At 36.2% G+C, this 7,465-nt stretch overlaps 1 protein-coding gene across 1 annotated transcript in view; it reads right to left on the reverse strand.

Annotated features, from left to right (window-relative positions):
• The window catches only part of LOC107741116 (BTB/POZ domain-containing protein KCTD16-like), a 19,600-nt gene that overhangs the window by 10,671 nt on the left and 1,464 nt on the right, over nucleotides 1–7,465 (reverse strand). The gene's annotated exons all lie outside the window — the stretch shown is intronic.

The raw sequence follows: 7,465 nt of genomic DNA on the forward strand, positions 1-7,465 counted from the left end.
TACATATACTGGCATTCACACATTAGCATGCACAGGCAGGTTGTGTACTGTTCTTAATATTAAAACCCTGTTTATAAGCACTGCAATAAAAAAATAAATTTTAAATGTTTCAAACAAATGTTGTAGTATATATATTTTTTTTATCTGGATCTAAAATAGTTTACATTATTATAACTAGAAAATTAATGTTAAAAATTGTGAACTTAAGTTGAAACAGCAAATATTGTAGTCAAATGAACTTCAATAAAACAATTCAGCACTAGGCAAGATTTAAATTAGTGAGTTGAAATGACTTGTACTTTTAAGTTGATTTAACTTACAATTTTAAGGCAGCCACAAAACTTACGTTTTTAAGTTGAAAGGGGTTAAATTTTTTTACAGTGTACTAATCAAATAACCTATAAAAGTGGGGCAAAACAATTTTCCTGTGATCTGTGATCCAAAACCATCCAGCTCCCAAATATAAGGTCTATCTACAAACAGCAAAAGGAAAAAAATAAATATTCTCAGCTCTTGATAAATGACTGAATCAAGCCGTCCAGTTTGGTATGCTAGAAAAGTCAACCAATCATACTCACCACCACAACCCTGCAGGCATTTCTGGATTGAAGCTATTTCCACACACACGCACGCACACATATATATATATACGCATATGGGTCTCAGTTTGCACAATACAATGATAACCATACATTTTACAGACATAGAAATAAAAGTCTTTCTGCACCCTCAGCTTTTATGGCTCTGACTTCAGATCATAGAAAAGTAAAAAAAACCGAGTCTCTTCATTCTCAACAGATCGGTTTGATGTGAGAAATTAACAAAGGAATCTCTGCACACTTGAGGCTTGTTAATGAGAACGGGAGCACTGATGCTAATCTTAAATACTGTGAGTCTGTGCCATATTTTCATTCTACGAAAAACCGAAGATCAACATCAATTCAATGCTTGATGATCAGCTATGTGCATCTCAGGGTTACGTTAGTTCAGTACAAGAGCTCTGTGTAAATAAGTATAATGTCTGATTTAAGTCCTTCTGTTATGGTTTTTGAGCTTCGCCTGAGGTTTGATCATGTGTATGTACTTGTTAATGTACAAAGTAGGCCAATTTTGTCCTTGCAGGGGAGCAGTCATATACTGTAGAAAACTCATCTTTGCAAATCAAAAAAGCTTGTACTGTATCTAATAAACAAACATTTTACTTGGAATATTAAGCTGGGGAAACACAAACTGTGCTGATAATGATACAAATGAGGCGTCCTTATGTAAAGAGAGCTGATGCATCATGGGAAATGAGGCAGGGTGACAGAAGGGTCCAAATGGGCTGGGCTTAAGAAACACCCATTGTCCTAATCCAAGGACAAGTAACGTCAATCCCAGTCTCCAAGTCTGCAATCCAGAGGCTTTGTGCTGGAAGATTACAGACAATATGACAATTTCATCCTCTGACTGATGTTGGCACAAGCTGCAATCTCCTTCCATTGTTAAAGGCAGCCATGTGCGTCTGAGGGAAAGAAGCGTCTGACAGACAGATTGGAGAGCCCAGATCATCTCAGTGTAGTCATGACCCTCTCAAAGCGCTGATAAGACCAGCAGAATGAGATGACAGAGAACCTGTCATTACTACAGTGGCTTCTTTTGAGACATGGAGAAAGGCAAATTTCACAGCGTGATAGAGAAAGGACAGTGAGGGAGAGCAGGAATATTTGAATGAGAAAGAAGAGCCGTTGCTAATCTGAAGGCTTCTTTAGGTGGGAGTATAAAACACTTTTGATGCTTGTAATGTATAAACACTAGCAGTCTAGACATATTCATATTCTGTTAATAATATTTTAGAAATTCTCTCAACCAACTTAATCAGAGGTGCTTTTTAAATTGTATTGAAGGTGTATAGTGGACACATTTACTTCACCAGCTGGTTCAATCCACCCATTAAAATTTCTTGACTAATTAATCACACAAGTTCATTAAGTAAGCTACAAAGCTGTCACTGGGCTATTTTACACTAAGGCACAAAAGGTAAAAGGCACAACTTTGTCCCTTGTTGTGGTACATATTAAAAGTATTACCTTAAATAATATATTAATATCTAAAGTGTACATATTAGTATAATATTAGTTATTAGGCATGTTAAATTAAGTATATTAAGTACTATATTAATAAACTGCAAATTATTAGACTACTATTTTTGTTTAACATTAACAATTTGCATGTCCAAAAATGTACAACAATGATCCCAGTAACTATAGTAATAAATGTCTGATTTAGCTTTGCTTTTATTATGAGAAAACTTTTCTGTGTCTACTCTTCATTTGATTGGTAGGTCAAGTGTTATATTTGATCAGAGCTCACACTTCAATGGTTATTTAGTATTTTCATACTAAAAAAAGCAGTTAAAATACAAATTAAAACAGTTGGTATCGATATTTTGTGTATGTCAATCATTTTGATGTAGAAAAAAGCCTAAATTAAATTTGTTCATCATATAAAGTGATTGCATCTCTTCACAAGACTTGGATTAAACTGCTCAATCCACATGGATTCATTTTATGATGCCTTTATGAATCGTTAAGTCTTTGGTCACCTTGAGTTTCAATGGAGGGACAGAAACCTACGAAGTTTCATTAGTTTGTGTTTCGAAGATGAACCAAAGTCATATGGGTTTGGAACTACATTAGGGCGAGTAAATGATGACAGAATGTTTTTGGGTGAACTGTCCCGTTAATCTTTGAGTTTAGGTTTGATCAACCAGGCAGCCAGAAGAAGGAGATGACTGAGATACATGTGACTGTAATAATCTTCTCTAATTCTATGACTGCATCTATGCATGTGAAATAGTATGACCAGAATTCACAGTATTCATAAAACAGTACCTGGATGACTTGGTGAAATTATGAAAATCGTAACCAGCGATGTGCATACATTTTTCAGTCTGGTTCTCATGAGAGCAACTGGAGATTTGGTTTGATGCTCACCCTGCATGGAGTGTGACCTATTAAATATAACTATAAAAAATGAATAATAGTAATGATAGTTATTAATGCACTTTATTTAGTTAGTTTATTTAGGCACAAATGAAAACGGTGATTGTGCATTAACAGCAAATGAGTATTCTGAGCTTATTTACCCAGCGCATTTGTTATTTCGGCCGTGCATGCGCACCTGATCACCACTTATATGGATCACTGCGCCGCGGGACAGGATGGTGGGTCATGGCAAAGACAACATGACAAATGCGGTACATCAATATTAACACATTCATGCTATAAAAAACATACCTTTTAACAGTACTAAAGAAGTACCTAGAGAGTATGCAATTCTGAATGCAGCCCATGTCTGTATCCTACACTGTAAAAAAAAATCTGTGACATTTACGGTAAAATACCGGCAGCTGTGGTTAAACAAAAAAAACATCAAATATGAAGGGTCTTGCAGGGAATTCTGGGAATTGTGTCAATTTACGTTTTTTCACTGTAACTTATACAATTACTTTTTCTTTTTCACTTCCAAAAATCGTATTTTAACAGTATTTTACTGTAAAATTACATTAAATGCAATTACATTTATTCACCGAATGTAGTATGGAAACTTACTGTTAACCAGTTAATAGGTTTTTACTGTAGCATTTTTACAGTCTTTTACTGTTAAAATCACAATAATTTTTTACAGTGTACATCTTACATTGGATTTTTGCCCAAACCTCCATAACAAAGCATCATCCCTGTGCACTTGTAATTTCACAGTTTTCTTAAGCACGGAAATCTTTAACACACTGGATACGACCGGTTCCGCTAGAAAATCACTTGCACTGCTTTCTCGCTCTTCTCCATTTACTTCCCATCTCAGGTGGAGCCGCTCTTTCTGTACAGCAGCCTAGATGGGAACGGTCTGGATTTGCCCCATCTCAACTCCCTCAGTGGACACAGGACTTATTTCTTGTGCCAGCTCAATAAATGGCGTTCACAGGAATAATAGACACTGCATATTCACATGAGGTTCTTAGAGGATATGGCAAGAATAATCTCTCTCTGTCCATGGTGTATTTTGACAAGCTTAGTTGCCTAGCTCGTGTTTCAAGTGCTGTGGGCCTAATACACTGCTTGAAGCACATTTGATTAGCCCACACCCTACTGTATAATCTGCACTGGACTGGAAACAGTGTGACAGGCTGAGTCGTGATGTTGCAATACATTAAATGCAAAATTATATAGCGTGGGCTTGATTCTAGGTTTTGAACGTAGAGATAATTATGCATGCGGCGTCAACTTCACTGGACGTTTCTGCTTTGTGATGCAAAAACATGCCGTAGATCATCAGTATTCTTGGGCAACAGAGAAGTCATGACCTTAAGAAACATCTAATAGCTTTTTAATTGAAAAACTTTCAAGCTGGCTTGTGATGTAAATAATTAGCTGTACTGTTTTGGTCCTTAATGATCAAAAGAATAAGGCTCATCCATTTGAAGAGGGATTGTTACTGATAATGATAATCTAAAGCTTTTAAAATTAATATTTCATCAATTATTCTTATTGTATTCACTTACAGGAAAAGAAACAAGTCTTATTTTTACATATTTTGGGGCTGTTCATCATCAAAGTGCAGTGTGCTTAGAATTTAAAAATAAGGCTTTGCTTGACATCAGGTCAAGATTTTAAGATTAAAATGGAATGGAATAAATAAAAAGGGGAAGAAGTCAGTAAATGAGTTCCATCTGAATGCAGCTATGAAATGTGTGAGACCTTTATGAATCGCATGATGCTCATGCAATTTGTTTTTCTGCCAAGTAGAAATCACTGTGCACTGTAACAAAAATCCGTAAAATTTACGGTAGAAAACCGGCAGCTGTGGTTGCCGGAATTTTACCGTAAAAAATACGGTAGCAACGTTTTAGGTTTTACGGTTTTAACTTAAATTTACAGTTAAATACCGTAATTTCATTAACTGATAAAATTTTATTATATACCCTGTAATCTTTGGTTATTAATCACAGCTATTAATTAATGCAGAGACAAAACTGACCAGTTAAAAAAATGTCGAGGACAACCTGCAGCACATTTTCTAACTGCAAGAATGGGCAGAGAAGGCATGTTACGTGACGAAGCACATAAGAAGGAGGATGAGTAAGTAAGCGACAAAGAAAAATAAGCAACCCCTTTGACCGCAAATGATATATTACCAATCTCTTGGGCGGTCTAAATTGGTAAAATGTGTCATGTGAGTGATGTTCTGAGAAGTAACAGCACAAGAGAAGGCAGCGAGGCCTGTAAAAAGCAATTGGTTCATTTCACCAGGGGATTCAAGATTCATGATGTAAACCGAACCGTGCAGCGTAAAGTGGAAATATAGCATTTCAACCATTAAGTGTAATGCAAATAACTACATTATAATTTTATCTTGTTATCTGGTGTGGCAGAAGTGTCGAGCCCATTCGATGCAGATGCACATTCCCCAGATTGAGCCAAGTGGATTTTAAATGCAATTTTAAATGCAAAAAAATATATAATAATTTGCATTCTTGTCTAACACTGTGGTAGAGATCATACGTCTAAGTCCAATAAAGTCGTCATCTTTAGATCTTTTGCTTTAACATCCTCATGTCTCTCCAAACTCAAAGCTACTTCAATGAAAATTCATGATGATCATAGCTGTCAAGTTCATTTGTTTGGTCTATTGTTTGGGATTTAAAGCCAGGTCTCGCTTCATGTTAAATAAAAGTGTACTACTAGATTGTCCCATTTTACCCTAATAAAAAGTAACAGCTAATTAGAAAAAAGTGTTTTTCGTATTTTGTTCATCTATGGGCACCAAGTAAAATAAGATAATTTCATAAACAATAAGATACCCCTATTAAATGGTGAATCCCCGCTTTTGCTTAAATATCACAATCAGTAAGAAAAGGGTGTCAAAGGAAACACTGACAAAGTCATTTTTAGGTGATATGTGATTTTTTTTATTTTATGTAGGCCTTTGTGATTTCTGTATTTGTTTTAGAAGCCATTGTGAGAAGCCAAAGTTAAATATCTCATCTGCTATAAAATTCAGCAATGATAAACAATCTTATTTCCTTAAAAGGTATGAACACTTGAGCCTGTTAATCAAATGGCATCCTAATAAAACACTTTATAAAATGGAGAGCTCTGTTTATGGCTTCTAATTTGTCAATACAAAGTTCCAGCAAACAAAGTTGCAATGAAATGGAAGTAGCAAGAAATCTTTTCTTCCGTATTGTGATGTACATTCGAGTGTAACATATAAATGAAAAATAAAAAATATAGGGTGGGACTTGGTTCTATACATCGATTACTGACAGGATGTTTAAACCAGTAGCACATTTGCCGTCATGCTGTTGGTCTGAATATCAGCACGACTGTGATGTATTTGTAGACTTACAGTATAGCATGACTCCTTATCTTGATGTGTCATACGTTTTTCCATTAGGTGTGGGCAATGGGAGGGGCTGAATGCTTCAGTAATTATACTGATGACAGAGAACAAATCATTAAGCAGCCATATGTCCATTCGCCCCAAATCTCGTGACTGTCCTCCAGAAGCTCTCCGTTCCAGGCCCACTCTTCTTAGGTTTTCCAAGGGGACTCGTTTGGAATTAAGCACAAAGTGATTTTTAATTGGCCATATGCTGCAACATCTCTCTCATTTAAGACAAAGGCAAGTCAAATGAACCACTAATGAAGGCAGGCGCTGGAGAACAATTGTATATCCAAAAGGTGCACATGTAGTTAAATAAAGAGAGACTGAGTGAGCGAGAGCGAGAGAGAGAGAGAGAGGTGGAAGTGACATGATCATCACTGTGGTAGATTACTGAAATATTCATACCACACTCTGTTCATATCCCTGAGAGCTATACTTGAGGGAATTCTCCACATCTGCATTGGCTCGAAAGCCTTTCACTCTCCCTCTCTTTTATCGATGTTCTGAGCAGACAAACTCAGTTCAGTCTGCTAATACTTGAAAGGAAGTGCATTTGTCACCTGCATTAATGAGCACATTCTTAGTTCGAGGCTGATTATAGAATTGATCTGAATAGAATTAATCAAACTATCAGAGTGCGCCGCCTAGTGGTACTGTCTGAGAAAAGCGTAAAAACCACACATTGGTAATGTTGTGAATCGAATTCACTTGATTCTAAAGCAGGGTCCCTCAAATCTTGCCCTGGAGGGCCAATGCGATGCAGAGTTTAGCTCCAACCCTGATAAAACTCACTTACCTGTGATTTTCTAATGATTCTGAAGACAATGATTAGCATGCTCAAGTGTGTGTTTGATTAGGGTTAGAGCTAAACTCTGCAGGAAAGTGGATTTCGTAGGCCAGATTTGAGGATCCCTGTGATTTGAATTTTATTTGTGAGGCTATTGTTAACTGGCACACTGGAATACTTGATTCCGATTGACCAGCTGTGGCAGACAAATATTTTTGAATACCGAAGACAATATATATATATATATAT

This window comes from Sinocyclocheilus rhinocerous, unplaced genomic scaffold (assembly GCF_001515625.1).
Source record: "Sinocyclocheilus rhinocerous isolate Xijiao unplaced genomic scaffold, SAMN03320098_v1.1 scaffold44, whole genome shotgun sequence".
NCBI classification, from domain to species: domain Eukaryota; kingdom Metazoa; phylum Chordata; class Actinopteri; order Cypriniformes; family Cyprinidae; genus Sinocyclocheilus; species Sinocyclocheilus rhinocerous.